Below are 21,460 nucleotides of genomic sequence, written 5' to 3' on the forward strand. Positions count from 1 at the left end.
CCTAAGTCTTCTACTTCTTCCCATCACCTGCAAATCATTACGGAGATGTGAGCCACAGCCGGTATCTAATACCCAAGAGGTAGAGTTAATTAAAATTTTTACTTCAACGTAGAACATACCATTTTCAGAACCTTTCTAGGCAAGATATTCTCTACAGTTACGCCTCCAATGTCCAGGATTCTTGCAGTGATGATAGATATCAACAGTCTTGTCAACCTTTATTGGTATGGCTGCCACAGCGGGACTCAGAGCTTTCTTCTTCAAGGGTACATTCTTCTTGGGACGTTGGAAAAAACGCTTCTTTCCCTTCCCATGTGGACCAGTCTTCGTACCAGATGAAGAACTCACATAGAAACCGACTTCTCTTTCTTGATGGTAGACTCAAACGTAACAAGCATGTTCACGTAACAAGCATGTTCACCAACTCCTCAAGGGTAGGCTCTAGCTTGTTCATGTTGAAATTCACCACAAAAGGATCAAATGAGCTAGACAGTGACAAGAGCAACACGTCATTGGTAAAATTCGATGGCAACGTAAGATCCATGCCAACGAGCTTGTCCACAAGCCCAATCATCTTTAGGCCATGCTCATGGACCGAAGCCCCATCTCGCATGCGTAAAGTGGTTATCTCCTTGATGGTAGCATGCCTAAGAGGCCGTGTTTGCTCACCAAAGAGCTCCTTGAGATGCAAATTAATGTCAGTAGCACTTTTTGCATCCTCAAAACGCCTCTGCAGCTCATCATTCAAAGAAGCATGCATATAACACTTTGATCCCAAGTCATTATCACACCAATCCTTGTAAGTCTGCAATTCCTCAGGAGTGCAGCTAGTCGGAGCCTGAATAGGGGGCGACTCAGTCAGTGTATATGCTATCCTTTCTGAGTTCAAGACGATTTTTAGGTTTCTTATCCAATTGAGGTAATTAGGTCCGGTTAAAATATGTTTATCGAGTATTACAGATAACGGGTTGCGAATCGAAAACATTGTCAAATTTTTACTGAAAAGTAAAAACAGATAAACATTAATGACTACTTTAAAATATTTAGTAAGATATGAAGTACGGACTTTTACTTCATAAATTTTCACTCCAACTGTTTTGACAGTTTTCACTACCCTATAGTAAAAACGAGAAACTCCTTTTCTCAGTAGGTACGTAAGGTCCAATTACCAAATTATGATCCTGAATAGTATCAGCCAATCATAATTCCTAAAATTTAGTTTCCAATTGTATCTCCATTCAACCATTTACGTAAACTTTTGTCTCACGTTTGATTAGGACCCAATAATATGACGTCGTTCATCTTTACATGTCAAGCCTTAACCATCAATATTGAACCTTAATGGACGGTCGCCATGAGTTACCTTCGTAATATGAGCCGAAATCATGGGATTTCCATGTAGTTTACATCACCAATTCAATTGATGTCACAGCTTTCCGGCATCCAGGCTCCCCCAATAATATGAGCTGAGCACTGAGCACGGGTAGCATTCATCATGCATCCATTGTCGATGGAAGACATGAAAATTATAAAAACCTTTATAATTCCCCTTTTCGGGCTTGATATTTATTTTGAATCTTATTCAAAATGAGGGTTTTTTAATTTTGAAAGATCTCATCATTAATTTTATTTAAAAGCTCGTCATGTTTGATCGTATGTTTGCCGAATTCATGCAACTTAGTTATTGTAATAATAATAACGCACATACTCATTATTTATAATATATCATGGATATATTATAAACAGTAAACTAACAAGGATGATCAATCGCCCCAATACTAATGGCCCGTGTGAGCTAAGCACATGCGTAGGTCCAATCATAAGAAATGCATGGGATGAAAATGCACAATTACATAAGCTTCCGATATTTACATGTCTTGATCTTCATAATCATCAAGGCCCACCATCTTTCAATCTTGATCTTCCACTATACTAATATTTACAAATAAATATCCAAGGTAAATAGAGATACATCTCATGGGGTGAGAACGAGCTATAAACCAAGAAAACTTATAAATTAATAATTATTACAATCATTCAACACAGAATATCATATCATACACCTAGCAAATTTGGCTTGGACTGTTAATCATTCTTCATATATAATATCATATATCATATACCATCAATTAATTATCACAATAATCAATTGATCCAATATTATATGTTTTGATCCAATCACTAACCGCCACGATTATAAATTAAATCAACAAAGTAAACAAACTCCTTTGTTTAATTTTTAATTAATTTATTTACAACCGAATTTCTTGTAAATCACCATTTACTATAAATAATTAAAGTCCAACATCAATTATTTATTTTATGAGAAATTATATACATATTTTGTAGATTTAAACTTAAGGTCCGAAAAAGACACTTTTCACCAAAAATTATTTGGCCCATTTAGATTTCACAAAATATGTCAACCATCTAATGACCCAACAACTCAAGACCCATGAAACTTTGATATTCCAAAACACTTTTAGAAAACCCTAGCCGTCATCGTCGTTTCTGGAGCTCCATCGTCGGATTCCGGCCAACACACACAAATGTTTTTTTTATTATTTAAAAGATGGGGAAGTTTGGGCTGCCCTTGCTGCCCGAAATGGGCAGCAACATGGTGCCAAAACATCCCTCAAAGCCGGCCAACAAATAGTTTTGTCGATTTCTTGTGCGGTTAGAAATAGTCCTCGGCAGCAACATGGTGCCAAAACATCCCTCAAAGCCAGCCAACGAATCGTTTGGTCGATTTCTCATGCTGTTAGAAATAGTCCTCAATATAATATCATGTATTTGCTACACAAAAAAGTGACCTAAGCTCTGATACCACTTGAAAGGAGATCGATTATGGGTGCCAGGAATGCAAAACGGAAGTTTTAAAAATCATTCACAATAGCAAAACCCAAGCACCCCTCACTTAGTGTGTAGCAAATAACAAACAAAACAAAACAAAACACAAACATACATAGTGTGTTTTTGAAATTTTACCTATCAATCAAAAATATTGATGATGACTCAAACAAAGTTGTCAAACAACTTAGCTCATCAATGGGTAGACAATCTACAAGCTTCCCTTGAGCACTCCTTGCTCAAAATCAAGCCCACACCAACAATCTAGAACCACCTTACACTTGCACTAGGAAATGCAAGTCATTTTTCATTGAGAATTTTGCTATCAATTCATCAAACGAAGAAGCAAAATTTGGATGAAAAATAAATCAAAAATTTCGGCCATCATGCTTGGAGGAGAGAGGGAGAGATTTTCTTGGTTCTTGAAAAAGATGAAGTGCATGTGCAAGACATGCCTTATTTATTGAAAAAGTTGTCTTCCAACTCTTCACCTCCCTTGCATGCAATTTGGGCTTGTAACATGTACAAAGTCCATGGGCTATTATTTAAATATCTCAAACACATTTGAGATTAATTAAATCTTTACTTTAATTTGCTCAAGTCCATTAGTTGAATAATTATTTCCAATTGGGCTCTACAAGACCCAATGTTATTTAATTAAATCAACACTTGAATTAATTTAATTATTTGGACTCTACTAGGTCCACTAGTGTTTAATTAATTCAACACTTGAATTAATTTAATTTAGTCCATAACAATGTTTTTGAAAATCACAATTTTCAAATACATTATTTATTTGAGCCAAATTTTAATTTAGGAACACTTCCACAAATTAAAAGTTACATTCCCCATAATACTCTTATAGAAGTCATACTTATATTTTTATTTGCGCTTATAAAATCCTTAAAAAGTCGTTCAACTCATTGAACTAATTTCTTTTTCAACGGGATCTAGAAAGCTAGTGCTTGTGTGGCACTCAATAGTTCATTGATACAACTAGCAGTAGGTTCACATCTCAATGTGATTCAGGACTAAACATGTCCTTACATAAGCATATCTCAGTTGCTCCATTCTTACTTATCAACTCCTTGATAATAAGAACGTCAGAACTCAAGTCTGATAGTACTCAACCAATCATGTTAAACGTCTAGCGGGATCGCTTACAGGATTCCCAAGGTATCAAATGATATTGCCTGCAAGAACGATTCCATTATGGTTAGCGTACAGTACAGTCACTTCATCTCATATATCCCGACCGATTCGACAACTATTCGTATATCGAGAGTTGCCAAAGAAGCGATACTATGTGTCATGTTGTCATTGCATCGATGATGTAATCTAAGAAACCCCTTTCTTAATTACCACCAACACTCTGATCAGAGATTTAAAACTACATACAAATGAGATCACATAGGATATCCATACCCGAAGGTAAGCGGTGAATCCCCGACTACAATGCATCGACTCTTATATGTTTCGACAAAACACCCAACCTTGCCACCTGATGACCCCATAAGAGTAGGTAAACAAGTCGAAGCGCAATGCTAGCATATATAGTCACAATGTTGTCCCGGGTCAAGAACTAATGGTGTACAACCATAAACTCAGATGTTTCCACTCGATAATAAAGAACATTTGGAAAGTCCTTTATGAAGGGTTTTTCAGTGCACTCTATGATATTGGTGGATTTTTCGTGTTTTTCATATTATGTGATGGATCATTTTTTTGCACATATCGTTTAGATTGCATGAATTTTGTGACATTTTAGCGTATATTATGCTTTCTTGTTGCTCATATGTCTCATGGGTGAAAAAGCAGGAAATTCGTGAATAAACTAAACAAAATTGGTCAATGTGCGAGAGACCTCCGCCCGGGCCAACACTTTCATCCGCCCGGGCACCTGCAAGGTGTGGAAAATTAGAAGATGTGCGAAAGCTATCCGCTCGGGTGGTAACTTATGTCCACTCGGGCGCGTCGAGGAGAAAATAAAAGGAGATTTGCGAAAGCCATCCGCCCGGGCGGAAAATTATGTCCGCCCGAGCGCAGTTGATTTTTTGGAAAGATTCTCGGCCGATTTCTTCCCTTATTTCTGAATGAGGATGATATGGAAAGGGATTTTTTGGAAGAAAACGAGGGGATTCAGACATATTTCAGAGCAAGGAGTAGAGAAAAAAGATAAAAGGAGCTTGGAAGCAAACTTTGGGAGTTGAAGATTATCGAGATTCCGGGCACTGTTCTTCGTGTTTTTCGTCAAATCTAGTATTTCTAATTTATAATTTATCGTTTAAACATTGTGTTGTTTATTTTTACTATGAATTCTAGTAGCTAAACTTAATTTTTTGTTAGGATTAAAGGGGATCCTACTCCGAAAGTGATTTAGTTAATTCATATTTCGATTTTTGATTTATTCTTGATTATGCTATTGTGTTATCGTGTTGTTAGAGCGTAGCTAACTTTAATAACAAATTTTATATCGCGAGTGAGTTCGAGAGAATAGCTTGTGATAGGAACGAGTAGCATAGTATGTGGATTTACAATTTACATAGAAATATGAAGTCGGATACGCGCCGATAGTCATAGTCCGGTAGCTAATTCCTTGCAACTGGCAAGGCTCTAATTGATGTGCAGGATGGGCAGTTGAGATTGAGAGTGGGAGAAGAGGAGATTACTTTTGATTTCTTTAATACACTTAAGCACACACTGTATTCTGATAGTTATTTTAGAATTGATGGTTTTGATTCGGTTGTGTGTGACTATGTGCAGAATGTTATTAAGGACCCTTTGGAAGCCACTCTCCCTACTGAATTGAGATAAGACGAATTGGATGAGGAGAAAGCTGAAATAGAGGCATACCTTAATGCCAACCATCCCTGGAAAAGGCCAATAAAGATGCGATTAGAGGACTTGGGGGATCGGAGAGACTTAACCCCTCAGAAGTCAAGCATAGCGGAGCCACAAACTCTTGAGCTCAAGCCATTGCCTCCACATCTGAAATACGTCTATCTAGGTGAAAATAATAAACTTCCTGTGATTATTTCTTCTAATCTGACAGATGTGATGGAAGGCAAACTGCTGAAAGTTTTGAAAGCGCACAAGAGTGCATCTGTGTGGAAGGTGGCGGATATCAAAGGGATCAATCCATCGGTCTGCATGCACAATATATTGATGGAAGAAAAATACTCACCTCTGGTGCAACCTCAGAGAAGATTAAATCCAAAAATGCAAGAGGTAGTAAAAGCAGAAACTATCAAACTCCTTGATGCATGTATTATCTATCCTATATCTGATAGTGCATGGGTAAGTCCTGTTCAATCACTACAAGAAAATATATCACCAACAACACTCCTAGGACAATGGTTTTTTATTAAAACCATTGTGTTTTTTCTTTTAACAACGATTTCAACAAAAACCGTTGTCGTAGCCTAAAAAAACACGTTTATAGACAACAGTTTTTTAAAAATCGTCGTCTTTGTTGAGCGTGGTTTTTTGGGCTAAAAACCGTTGTCTAAAAAGCGTTTTTTTTGGGCTACAACAACGGTTTTTAAAAACCGTTGTCTATGAGCATTTTTTTAGGCTAAAATCATTGTCTTTATGCATGTTTTTTGGGCTACAACAATGGTTTTTAAAAACCGTGGTCTATATGTGTTCTTGTCAAGGGTCAAAGACAACGGTTTTTGTAAACCGTTGTCTTTCAGTTGGTTTTTTAGAACTACGACAACGATATTTTAAAACTTTGTCATTTTAGTGTTTTATTTGGTCAACGACAATGGTTATTTAGCGACGGTTTTGCTAAAATTGTCGTCAATTTAGCGACTGTTTCAATAAAAACGTCGCTAATTTAGAAATAGCGACGATTTTGGTTAAAACCATCGATACATTTAGCGACGGTTTCTATTGTTTTAAGCAAAATTGTCGCATGTTTTAAATTAGCGACGGTTTTACTGAAACCTTCGCTAAATTTAGCGACAGATTTTGTGAAATTATTTTTAAATTTACAATGATTTTATGAAATTATTAGCGACGGTTCACGAAAACCCGTCGCCAACTGTCTATAGATATCCGCATTTTCGGTTTATTTCCCACCACAGCACTTCACAACACTTAAAATTTTTCTCTTTTACACGATTTTAGTTTCGATTTAGAGTTTTTTTTCGCTTTAATTTTTGGTAAATTTTTAAGTGTTAGTTAAGATCAGGAATATTGTTAGCATAGTAAGATTGTAAGTTTTTTTATATTTATTAAAATATTGAAAATAATTTTTTTTTATTTTACTGAATATATTGGCGATGGAAATCATGCCAAACCTTCGCTATTACTTGCGACGGTTTTTAAAAACCGTTGCTATTGGCATGATTTCCGTCGCTAATTAATTTGCGACGGTTTTCTAGGGACGGTTTTTCATTGCCGACGGTTTAGCATGATTTCCGTTGCTAATTATTTTGCGACAATTTTTCAAAAACAGTCGAAATTTGTAGATACGACAACAGTTTTTAACCGTTGTCTTCGAGCGCACTCTTTAACCACAGGGGCTTTAACAATGGTTTTACAAGACCTAAAATAACGGTTTTTCACCGTCGTCTTTAGACGTCTATGACAACGGTTTTCACCATTTTCTTTGAGCACAGCCTTTAACCACAGGGCCTTTAACAACGTTTTTATTTGACCTACGACAACGGTAAAAAACCGTCGTCTTTTGCCTTTTTTATAGTGAATGTGTGCCGAAAAAGAGTGAGATTACGGTTATCACAAATGAACAAAATGAATTAATACCCACTAGGACAGTTACGGGATGACGTGTGTGCATTGATTATAGGAAATTAAATGATGCTACCCGTAAAGATCACTTTCCGCTTTCCTTCATTGATCAAATGCTTGAGAGGTTAGCGGGTCATGAGTTTTATTGTTTTTTGGATGGGTATTCATGGTATAAACAAATAATGATTGCGCCCGAGGACCAAGAGAAAACCACTTTCACATGTCCTTATGGCACTTTTGCTTTTAGACGGATGCTCTTTTGTTTGTGTAATGCCCCTGCCACTTTTCAGCGATGCATGACCGCTATATTTCATGACATGATAGAAACTTTCTTTGAAATATTTATAGATGACTTCTCGATATTTGGCTCTTCTTTTGATGAATGTTTGCAGAATTTGAAAGTGCTGTTGATGAGATGTGAGGAGACGATCCTGGTGCTGAATTGGGAGAAGTGTCACTTCATGGTACAAGAGGGAATTGTCCTAGGGCACAAGATTTCGTAACAAGGGATTGAGGTGGACAAAGCTAAAGTGGAAGTTATCAAGAACTTACCACCTCCGACATCCATAAAGGGAGTTAGAAGTTTTCTAGGACACGTCGGTTTTTATCGGCGTTTTATTAAATATTTTTCTAAATTTGCAAAACATATATCTTCCTTTCTTATGAAAGATGTGCCGTTTGATTTCAATTCAAAATATCTGCAGGCATACGAGGATTTAAAGGAGCGCTTGGTGATAGCTCCTGTTTTTGTGGCACCGGATTGGGATCTACCCTTCGAGGTCATGTGCAATGCCAGTGATACTGCGGTGGGGGCTATGCTTGGCCAGCGTCAAAACAAGGTACTTCATACAATTTACTACGCAGGTAAGACCATAGATGAGGCTCAATTTAATTAAGAGACAACCGAAAAGGAATTACTTGTAGTAGTATTTGCGCTTGACAAATTTTATTCATATCTTGTTTTGTCCAAAGTCATTGTTTACACAGACCACTCTGCAATGAAATATCTACTTGCTAAGAAAGATGCAAAGCCACGCCTAATTAGGTGGATTTTATTGTTACAAGAATTTGATTTAGAAATAAAGGATAAGAAGGGTGTTGAGAATGTGGTAGCGGATCACTTTTCTAGATTGGAGTTTATGAGTAATGACTGTATAGATCATGCCATTAATGATTGGTTTCCTGATGAGTAGCTATTTGAGGTGAAACATTGTCCTTGGTATGCAAACTTTGCTAATTTTCTTGTCACAGGCACACCACCACCCAATCTATCGTTTCATCAACGAAAAAAATTCTTTTCTGACGTAAAACATTACTTTTGGGAGGAACCATTTCTGTTTAAGATTTGTGCAGATTCCATGATAAGAAGGTGTGTTGCAGAGGAAGAGTTTGGTCAAATTCTCGACCATTGCCATGACCGTGAGGTAGGTGGTCATTTTGGACTTACAAGGACGACATCTAAGGTACTTGAATGTGGTTTCTATTGGCCAACCCTATTTAAAGATGCTCGTTCTTATGTGCTTGCCTGTGATAAATGCCAGCGGACATGTAACATCTCTAACCGTCATGAAATGTCATTAAACAATATCATTGAGTGTGAGGTTTTTTATGTGTGGGGGATAGACTTAATGGGACCGTTTCCCATTTCGTTCACGAAAAAATATATTTTGGTTGTGGTTGATTATGTGTCTAAGTGGGTAGAGGCAGAAGCATATGCCACTAATGATACTCAAGTGGTCCTGAAAGTTTTAACGAAAAATATTTTTAATAGATTTGGAACACCACGAGCAATCATTAGTGATGGTGGTACCCATTTTTGCAACAAACTATTTGAAAAACTTTTGAGCAAATATGGTATCACACATAATATCTCTACCCCTATTACCCCCAGACGAGTGGTCAAGTGGAAGTGTCTAACAAAGAGATCAAGCAGATTTTGGAAAAAGTGGCAGGTGTTAGTCGGTAAGACTCATCTGTAAGGTTAGATGATGCTCTTTGCATATAGGACTGATTTTAAAAAACCTATAGGCACTACACCATATAGGCTACTGTTTGGTAAAGCATGTCATTTACTTGTAGAGTTAGAGAATCGGGCATACTAGGCAACAAAAGCACTAAACTTTAAATTCATTGATGCAGGTTAACGACGTCTACTTCAATAGGATCAGTTTGAAGAATTCCAAAATCTGGCATATGATCTCGCATTATCATACAAGGAGAAGACAAAGAGGGCTCATGACAGGCGAATCATCGAAAGGGAATTCAAGAAAGGGGAAAATTTCTTGCTCTACAACTCCCGGTTGCGACGGTTTCCCGGAAAATTGAAGTCGCGATGGTAAGGTCCATTCGTGATTTCCAAAGTATACCCATTGGGAGCTGTAGAAATGCAAGATGGAAAGGATGGGACGTTTACGGTCAATACCCAGCAACTGAAGCACTACATGGGTGGCACAATTGAGCCACAACTTGGAATCACCCGGTTCCAAGACAACCCAAACTAAAACTGACCTACAGTCAAGCTCTTGACTATAAATTGAGAACTACCTCTCTTCCCCTTATCTTGTACTTAAGTCGATTTTATTATTTTAGTTCCTTTATATTACTTATTTTAAAAAAAAAAGTGGGCAGCGCACGAAGTCCGCCCGAGCCGACCCTTTGGTCCAACCGGGCGAATTGGGAGAAAATTTTTTGATTTTAAAACCATGAATCTTCCGCCCGGGCGCACATTTATGTTTGCCCTGGCACGCCCCTTTTACAAAAAATAAATTCAAAGCTACAAGCCATCCGCCCAGATGAAAACTTATGTCCGCTCAAGTGGGTCGCAGAAGTTTTTAAAATTGCAGACTCCTTTTCTCTTCCCCCATTCAAACCCTATCCTCCTCCCTTCGATTTCTGCCGCCTCCCCTCTCAATCTCACTCAAGTAACCCGTTTTGTGCCACTTTTAGGTCAAATTTCTTGTCACCATCGTCGCGTAGCACCAAGGTGTGAGATTTCCGGCCACCACTTCGATTCTCCGGCAACCGCTGCGATTTTTCGGCCGCCACTACGTTTTACGGCCACCACTGAGTTTCGACGACTCCGTCTTCCTCCACTCTCTTCCAGCTTTGGCCTTGATCAAGTTTCCCCGAGCACAAGATTCTCCAACGCTTCCCTTCCCGGATTCCGGCGAGTGATTATTCCCATAATACACCTCCTACTCCGGTGACTCATCCACGATGCCACCGAAGAAAGCTCGGGTAAGTCATGATGCTTCTTTGTCATCATCTCGCAATTCCCATTCGTTTGAAAATAATACCGCTAAAGAACGCTATGAACATGCAAAAATACATCGAGCTTCAATTCGTGAGCATGGTTTTTAGCTTGTGCAACAAATCTTCATTCTAAATCAAATTTCAAATAGAGGATGGGTAAAATTTTGTGCCCAACCGTAAGCCGCGGTGGCACCGGTAGTGCGAGAATTTTATACTAATGCGGCTGAGCGGAGCGATGATAAAGCATTTGTCAGAGTGAAGCTGGTAGATTATAGTTCTGTAGAAATTAATAGGTTTCTTGAAACATCGGTTGTGCATGATTCGGTTTATATGGCATGGGCAGCAAACCCCGACTTAGACTTGATGATGAGCCGAATTTGCTATCCGGGGTCTCCGTAGTGGACACCAGGATCCTACACTAGTTTCGCTGAGAAATATTTGTTAGTCCCGGCTGCGATGTGGTATGGATTTTTGGCCACACGATTGATGCCAGTCGGGCACACTAGCGACGTACAGAAGGAGAGAGGGGTGTTGCTTTATGCACTGCTGACCCATATGCCAATCAATGTGCGAAAGATTATTTATTCACAGATCCAGCTGAGTACTCACAATTCAAATGTGGCATTATTCTTTCTCCACATTATAACCGAGCTGTGTGCGGGTGCCAGGGTCGTTTTCCAGGATTATGATGAATGGTTGCCACCGACCAAGGCCTTGTTGACGCCAGCTGGGTACAGAAGACCACAGTACGGCGGAAGGCTTTCCCTCAGTTTGGCCCTATTTGGGACGACTTGACTTTTGATCCACTGCCACAGCAGTCCCCACCACCGGCCCCGTGACCTCGACTTTGCCTTTTTCAGGCTTGGATGGACGAATTTGCTACATTTGCTGATCATCAGTTACAGTGGCAGGCTATGAGCCAGACATATCAGATCACTACTGATGCCATGCTATCTTTATCCCTGAGCCACAGTGGTATTGATCTGGATCTTTTGCCGCCACCTATGCTAGCTTTCCCGCCGCCGTTTCAGTTTCACTATGTTGATGCACCAGAGCCGGAAGCTGGCGTCATTCCCCCGGAAGCCCATGAGGAGGAGGATCAGTGAGAGGGGAGTCACTTATTTCCTTTATTTTATTTCTGCCATTTCGTTTCGTTCATTTTTTTTATTTCTGTTTCTTTTGCATGATTAGGTTATATTGCCTCCATTTTGATGTGTACTATATGTCTCTTTTTCTATCATCCGTTGCATTGGGGACACTGCTGGGCTTTAGTATTGGGGGTGGATGGGTGTTGTATTGTGTGTCCTTTTGGTGCTTTGTTGGTTGTATTCATTGGCATTTAGTATTAGTCATTTTGCATTGGGTGTGTGTCGGCCGACAGTGTTCGAAGTAGTACTTGTTAGCCAAGGATGATTATGAGAAGATAGACATGCCCTGTCTGTCGTGTAATCACATTTCTTTAGCACATACTGTGGTAGAGATATGAAGTTTTATTTAAAATGCTGAATTCTCTTTGCAAGAATGTTAGAACTAGAAGCATGCATGATAAGATAGTGAAAATCTAAAACTAAAGTAATGAACAGAGATGTTTGAAGGTGTGATTTGAGCTTGACTATATTATCTTGAATCGAGGTATCTATTAGCAGCGTAAAAAAAAAAAGAGAAAGATGAAGATGTAAGGTGTGGGGAGCCGAATAAAGGGATGAAATCCTATTACTGGCTAAAGTTGAAGATGTAAGATGTTGGGGAGCCGAATAAAGGAATGAAATCCTATTCCTGGCTAAAAATGTAAAATACATGGATTTGAATCTGAAATGAAAGGTTCTTATATATTCCTTTTATTATTGTATTCCAATTCAGTCAAAAAATAGAAATAAAAATAAAAATGGATGCTGGTGGTTAATGAGTTCAGAGGAATAGAGGAGAGTAATATTAACCCTAACAGACGAATTTAAATCTCTGACAATGGTTGAGAATGGATCCCTCTGTCATATATGATGCTAGGACTAACGACTCACACATACACGTTCAGGTTTTATTTGAAATAATGTCTAGACCAGGGAAAGTACGAAGAGTTGTGTTTTTGCGATGATCGACAAGGGAATATGTTAAGTTTCGCTGAGGCTAATTGGGACAATTAACTCACTGTCGAGCTATTTTGTGTCATGTTCCGTTTTGTCATGTCACTAGTTTTGCTCGAGGGCGAGCAAAAGGTTAGTATTGGGGGGTTGATATAGGTGGATTTTACGTGTTTTTCATATTATGTGATGGCTCATTTTGTTGCACATATCGTTTAGATTGCATGCATTTTGTGAATTTTTGGCGTATATTATGTTTTCTTTTGCTCATATGTCTCGTGGGTGAAAATTCAGGAAATTCGTGAATAAACTGAAGAAAATTGGTCAATGTGCGAGAGACCTCCGCTCGGGCCAACACTTTCATCCGCTCGAGTGCCTCCAAGGTGTGGAAAATTAGAAGATATGCGAAAGCTATTTGCCCGGGCGGTAACTTATGTCCACCCGGTCGCGTCGAGGAGAAAATAAAAGGAGATTTGCGAAAGCCATCCGCCCGGGCGGAAACTTTTGTCCGCCTGGGCGCAGTTGATTTTTTGGAAAGATTCTCGGCCGATTCTTCCCTTATTTTTTAATGGGGATGATATGGAAAGTGATTTTTTGGACGAAAACGAGGGGATTCAGACATATTTCAGAGCAAGGAGTAGAGAAAAAAGAGAAAAGGAGCTTGGAAGCAAAGTTTGGGCGTTGAAGATTATCGAGATTTCAGGCAATGTTCTTCGCTTTTTTCGTCAAATCTAGTATTTCTAATTTAGAATTTATCGTTTAAACATTGTGTTGTTTATTTTTACTATGAATTCTAGTAGCTAAACTTACATTTTTGTTGGGATTAAAGGGGATCCTACCCCGAAACTGATTTAGTTAATTCATATTGCGATTTTTGATTTATTCTTGATTATTCTATTGTGTTATCGTGTTGTTAGAGCGTAGCTACTTTTAATAACAAATTTTATATCGCGAGTGAGTTCGAGAGAATAGTTTGTGATAGAAACGTGTAGCATAGTCCGTGGATTTACAATTTACATAGAAATATGAAGTCGGATACGCGCCGATAGTCATAGTCCTGTATGGCGAAAGCTAAAGGATTTCATAGAACGATATGTGATTCACCTTTGATAAATAATTAAAGAAATTTAATTACTTCACTGAGGAGAATTAGTTTGGCATAGCTCGAGATGGCGTGTTCAATTGAATAGGAAATCCTGTCGGAAGTGTAGATAACTATCGAACGAATTAAGTAAATAACGAGGGGTAGGTGAACCAAAATTCCCAACAAATTAATTTTTAATTGAATCTTAATTAACCATTCTAGACTATATATCTCATTATTTAATTCTTGAATTTTATCTTTGAGTTTTTATTTATTTGTAGTAGTAGAAAACAATCATCCAAATTTCGTTGCTAAAGATTTAATAACTGGAAATAATAATTGAAAAATACAGTCTCTAGTGGAACGACACTCATACTCTAGTACATTATATTATAACTTGATATCATCCACTTGCAATTATTTCGAGCTTAAATATTATTCATTTGGACCAAGAGTTTTACAGTGCAAGTTTTGCTCGATCACTCTACAAGGAGCACCTATCTGCATGCTCGGACATCACAATGTCCCATACGGCCATACCAATGAAACATGGTACACACATCGCAGATACTAGTCTCAAAATCGAGCGGCCTTTATCCTTCTTAGCGGTGACTGAATTGACTAGGAATTGTTTATAATATACAGTATTCCAAATATGAGTTTCATCGTACTCATCAGATGAGCATCTCATATTTTTTATACTATTTTTATATTAAAGAAATTTATCTATGCAACTAGAATGTGTATACTGATAAAGATGTGCCAAAACAATAAATATTATTAAAATAAAAATTGTTTCTCCATAGAGTTTCAATTAGAACCCTCGGCCAACACTTAGCTCGATGGGCACCGACTCTAACATAAGGGCGTAGTTAGGTCGGACTAGGAAGGGGCCCATGGCTTGGTCATGGTCCTAAGGTGTTCTAGTTCAGGGCTAGTCCAGATAGAGTTGAGCTAGGGTCGAATATTTGGAGCCAATGTGCACTAGGGTTTCGGCCATTCTTAGGGCATGAAATTTCATTAGGGATCAGGGGGTTTTCTAAGGTTCTAAGTGGTGTGAAATGGGTGGTAAAGGGTATGGTTAAGTGTTATTAAGTCATGGTTTAAGTTGGAAAAAAATTGGTTAGGTTTCGGGTTGATTCGGGTTAAAACCTTGGAGTTTGGTAGGCTTCGGGTTGAAATTTTGAGGTCTAGGGATGAAATGGTCAATCGAGGGGCAAAATGATCATTTTGCACCTAGTCGAGTTTTTAGTTCTGGCAGCGCCCTAAACACAATTTGAAATATTTTTAAATGTTCATTTTATCACTAATATGATTTTTTTGTAATTATGAAAAATACATTCCATGCTTGATTTTAAGGAAAATTATGTGTATGCATGATTTTGATAAGTGATGAATATTATGACATGTTTTGAAGGATGAGAGTTGGTTGTGACTAATACAGATATGTATACGATGATATGTAAGGCCAAGGATCAGTGGATGGATAATGCTGTCGCTGATATCCCCGCCGTCGGGTACCATGGTTATACATAGATGGATCTATCGAATAGAACTGATACGATAGAGCTGATACGAAAGTCACAACTAACGAACTGAATTCGATCAAAGAAAATGAACACGTATATGACGATATGTTGAGATATGTTTTGACACGTTAATTCTTTTTATTATGTTGATGTTTATCAGGAACTTCACATGTTTCATATTTATTTTATTTTTTTAAAACGTATGTAGAGGGTTGAAAAATTGTCTTTTTTTTAAACTGCAGTATTTTCATCTAATAGTTGATTACTTTTATTTTAAAATGTGAAGTTTTCAGATGATATTGCATGCATGCATAAAGATATAATTTTCGAAAAATGAGCTTACAAAAAAAATTTCTAGTAGTATTTAAGTAGTAGATGTTTCAGTTCTCATTCAAGTAGAATTCCTTATTTGACCAGGAATTAAAATTTATAAATATTTCATTAAGGGTTATATGAAATAACATAATTTTTCCACCAAAACCAAAGTTTGTCTCCCTTATCTCCTCCACCCAAAGTTTTCGGTCACCCCATAGTTTTGAGGGAAATTTTTCGGCCACTCTTCCATCGCATTGCCGGCAGATTTATGAAACTCCGGCGATCCAATCTCGATGGAAAATTTGTTTAGATATCAATAGTGATCTATACAAGGAATAAAGTTTCTGATCGTAAACTTGATTTGATGATCAAAGAAGGAGGAAGATCTGTACGTAGAGATTTATAAGTGCTATATTCCCTTAAAGCTCGGAATAGTTGGAGTTGGCGTATTATACACAAAGATAAATCAAATATAAATACTCCATCAATTTTTAGTCATTTGAAGTCAAGGAACGTTTGAACATGAAAACTAACATTTTTAAACTTATGTTGTACTTTAGGTGCGAAAAAACGATATTCCAATATTGTATTAGAGCAATCGTATGATATTTTTTTTAAAATCGTTTTGAACAATTTGTTTCTAATCTCATAAGAAATACAAAATCGCACACCATTGAATCTTTCATAAAAAAATTTCCAACATGCATGTTCCCAACAGAACACACGCTCCCGCACGTGCACAACTGCTACTTGCGGGCAGTCGGTGCGGATCTGGGCAGTAGCAACTGCCTATATTGTTTTTAAATTAACTTTATTTTTTTTGAGGGTTGTTTAGCATAGGACAGTTTGCTGCCCGTGCGCAAAACAGCGCTGCTTGCCAGCAGCTGTCTGAAATATCGGGCAGCGGATAGGGCAAGAAAAGTGATGCCCAAGATGGTCTCAGACAATTCCTGGCTTATGGGGTCGAAAGGTTTGGTCTCTGGTGCGTTTTTATGATTTTTAAGATTATGAGTTAAAATTGATATTTTATGAAAATTAGATAATTTTGTCCTTGAAAATAATTTTAATAAAAACATGATATTTTCTTATAAAATAAATAAATTAAAATATGATTTTTATTATTTATGTTATAAGGAGATTTAATAGAAATTTAATTATTAATAAATTGGATAATTAAATAAAAGTGTTTATTTAATTTATAATTTAGATTTTAATTGTGACAGTTAATGATATATTTGTAAGATACATGATATGTAGATAATATTTGATATTATGATTTTAATATAATATTTGATATTATATGGAAAAGAATGATCGAGTGAATGATCAATTAGCTAAGTATATATTACGATATTTTACATGGTGTGTTTTTAATTATTTCACAATTATTTATAAGTGGATTTGGTTTCTCATCATTCCCATTCTTTAAATTTAAATCCCAATGTGTCACAAAAAACATTTAATATAGGTTTTTGACATGGATCTATATATGGTTCATATGGATCAATTATCTATCAGTTATCGATCATCCTTTATTATTTATAAAGCATGTGATATATTACAAATAATCAGTATGTGCCATATTATTAGTATGATAACAAGAGTTGCATCAATCCGGTAAGCATACAAACAAACATGACACATTATTTTAAAATTAATGATGAAACAAATTTTCAAAATTAAAATCCCTCATTTTGGATAAGATTCAAAATATAAATCAAGCCCATTAAAAAAAATTAAAAGAAAATTTAATATGTCTTTGTCTTCCATCAACGGTGATTGAATTATGAATGCTACTCATGGTCAAATTTCGGCCTAGATAATTTGAACGTCAGAAAGTTGTGACTTCCACTAAAATTCTTGATGTGAATTACGTGGAAATCTCATGGTTTTGGCTTAGATAATTGGGGATCTCATAGTGACCATCCACTAAGATTTAACATTAATAGACGAGCTCGACACATAAAGATAAATAACACCATATCAGTGGACCCTTATCAAACTTGAGGGAAAACTATATAAGGGTTGCAAAGTGTTGCAATTTAGCTCTAAATTTTGGAAATAATGATTTGACAAGATAAATGAGATCATAATTTAGCAATTAGACATACTCAACAAGAAAAATGATTTTCCATTTTCATCAAAGGGTGGTGAAAATGTCAATATAATGGGAGAAAATTCATAAAATCAAAAGTCTATATTCTATGTCTTATAAAATATTTAAAATAGTTATAGTGACATTTATTCTATTTCAATTTCGGTATATTTACGATGTCGTCGTGAAATTCTCTATCTTTTATACTCGATCTGAAATGTCTACTACTCGTTTTTCTTTAGAGTGTGCTAGAATTTTTTTATACTTGTTCTCGGCCGAAAAGAACAAATACATATATTTATAAATAATTTTCCATTAAAATAAACTCACCAAATAATTATTTGAAAGTCCAAAAACACTATTCGAAACATGAAATCGTAAACGTCAACCAAACCTAAACTTAGCATTTTCAAAATAAAGCATAAACATCATATTATCTCAAAATCTCTCAAAAGTATCAGAAGTCATAAAATCTTAAATCATAAACATAATTGGGAAAAACTAGCAAAGGTCATCGGGCTAATGCACCATCAGTCCAACTAGTTCAACCATCAAGTCCTCCATCAAAATCATGCTCACCTGCATCGATCACACCTAATGAGTTTGTTGACTCATCAAACCTTAACAATGATAACAAGAAGTATATATATAAATTCACAAGCAACAGTGAAAGATACTTTTAATAAAATATTTTTTCATTAATATGCATATCTTTAAACCTTTCATGATAAACATTTCCTTTCATCATATACTTATACGTTTTCCTTTCATTGAATTCATATCGTTAATTATGACTTTCGTATCAGCTGTAGTTCGATGGATCCATCTACATATAATCATAGTACCAGGCGGCAGGGACATCAGCGACACTCTCGCCCGTCAACTGAGCCTTTGCCTTACATATCATCATATCATCGTATTAGTCACAATCAATGCACCTCCTTCAACCTTTCATATTTTCATCACTTATAAAAATTCATGCATATATAAATCATTTTTCTTTTAAACCAAGCATGCAACATGTCTTTTAGCATTAACATTTCATCATAAAATTCCATAAACATCTGAAATAAATATTTTAACATTCATTACAGCATTCAGACTGCCAGGACGTCTAACATTCGTCAGGTGTATAACCAGTTTGCCCCTGAAATCCTAACTTTCCCAATTTATCCTTAGACCTTAAAACGATGACCCAAATTCATCCAAACTTAACATAACACCTTAAAACACACCCATAAATATTTCTTAGACGTAAAATTAAGCTCCTCGACTAATTTCTCAATTCGTTTTTAAAACTTAAACGTACATCCCGGTTTTAACCCGAATTGACTCGAAACTTATCAAAACCTTACCAAACTTTAAAAATAAATTATTAACACCTAACCATACTATATACAACCAAATCAAGCCCATTATAACCACTGAACATGCCTAGAACAGCTACTGAAGTTTGCCACTATTTTTCGAAAACCCTAGTCTAATTTGCCATGCATCCCCTTCGGCCAAAGCCCTCCACCAACCAGGCCAGCCCTGATGAACCCTTCCTAGGACCATGACTGAACCCTAGACAAGCTACTGGACCGGACCTAATGAACCACGCAAGCCCAGCCTCAACCATAGCCTTCGAACCAACCCTCATGCGATCTGCCTAGGACCTTGACTAGTCTCTCTTAGGACCCTTGAACATGCCCCTAACAGCAGCTAAGAGCCATGTTCTTCTAGGAACACTAGCCGAAAACCCTAGCCAATAGAAACTCAAATTTTTGTCCATATTGCAACCCTATCTTGTCCGGCCCTTAAACATACACCTCATCACCCTTAAACACGTGGAAAAACGTCCCATATAGTAACCATACCATGTCAGCCCCTGTGTATATCATTAGTTCAGTTAGCTCAGTTCAGTTGCTTTTGATTTTATGTGCACTAATCTTCAGTTCGTGCAACTTAACAATTTACGACTTTTTTGTTCAGTTATTCTCAGTCTTCTTGATCAGTTATTCAATCTTTTCAAGCTCAATTTGTCAAACTCCGAAATTAAGTTTCCAACAACTTTGCTACAAAATCTTAGATCAGGATCAATTCGAATTTGGGATGAATTGCAACAAAAATTTTTGAAAAAGTTTTTTCCATCTCATAGAAAAAATTCTTTCAAAAGGAAAATCATCACTTTCACTCAAAAACAAGGATAAAATTTTTATCAGTGTTGTGATAGATATAAAGAATTGCTTAATCTTTGTTCACATCATGGTTTTGAAACTTAGAGAGTTGTTTCTCAATTTTATGAAGGCTTAACACCTAAAGATAGGCAAATGGTTGAATTTATGTGTAATGGAACAGTTGAAGATAAAGATCCAAACGAGACAATTGAGTATCTCGATTCATTAACTGAAAATGGTCAAAATTGGGACACTACAGGTACAATCGAACCATCAAACAAGATTCAATCTCCCACATCTGTGGAGGTATGTACATTCTCAAGGATGAACATGATCTCCAAGCCAGATTTACCTCTTTGGCAACAAAATTTGAGGCACTTGAATTGAAAAAGAATGGCCAATTAAAATCTGTTAAAGAAATTATGTGTCATATCTGTGATACAAGTTATCATTCTACAAAATATTGTCTCACTTTGCCCTCTTTTAAAGAATGTCTTCATGAACAAGACAATGTTTTGAACAATTTCAAAAGGCCAAATTTCAAACCATTTTCTCAAAGTTACAATCCAGGTTGGAGAAATCATCCAAATTTTAGTTGGAGGAATGATAATGCTGCACAATTTTCACTACCACATTTCCGAAATCAACAAAATTTTCAAAATTATGCACCTTATGTTCCTCCACCTAAAAGGAATTTGGAAGATACATTGGACTTTTTCATTGCAAAGCAAGAGTCTATCAATACTCAAACTGCTCAAACCATTACAGATTTGAAAGATACTCTTGCTAAATTTGCATATGCACTTAATATTCATGAAAAAGGTAAATTTCCTTCAGAACCACAGTCTAATCCCAAGGATCATCATTCACAAACTGGAACTTCTGGAACTCAACCAATGGATCAGGTAAAATATGTTATTACCCTTCGCAGTGGTAAGGATGTGGAAAAATCCATTCTTGAACCTTGTAATGATGATGATAAATCAACTCCAAAGGGTAAGGAAGTGGAACCCATAACTTTTGAAGAGGAGGTTCAACAGACAGTGTCACCACCATTCCCTCATGCATTGAAAAATAAAAAAAATAAATTTGAATTCTGATATATATGATATTTTTAAACAAATAAAAGTAATATTCCTTTACTAGATGCAATAAAGCAGGTACCATCATATGCCAAATTTGTGAAAAGAAAATTGAATGTGAAAAAGAAAGCATTTTTAGCTGAACAAGTAAGTGCAATAATTCAAAATAATAATACTTTGAAATACAAAGACCCTGATTGTCCTACTATTTCATGTATTATTGGAGAACGAAAGATTAAAAAAATCCTTGCTTGATCTTGG

Source organism: Primulina tabacum, chromosome 13, assembly GCF_025594145.1.
Source record: "Primulina tabacum isolate GXHZ01 chromosome 13, ASM2559414v2, whole genome shotgun sequence".
Classification (NCBI taxonomy): Eukaryota; Viridiplantae; Streptophyta; class Magnoliopsida; order Lamiales; family Gesneriaceae; genus Primulina; species Primulina tabacum.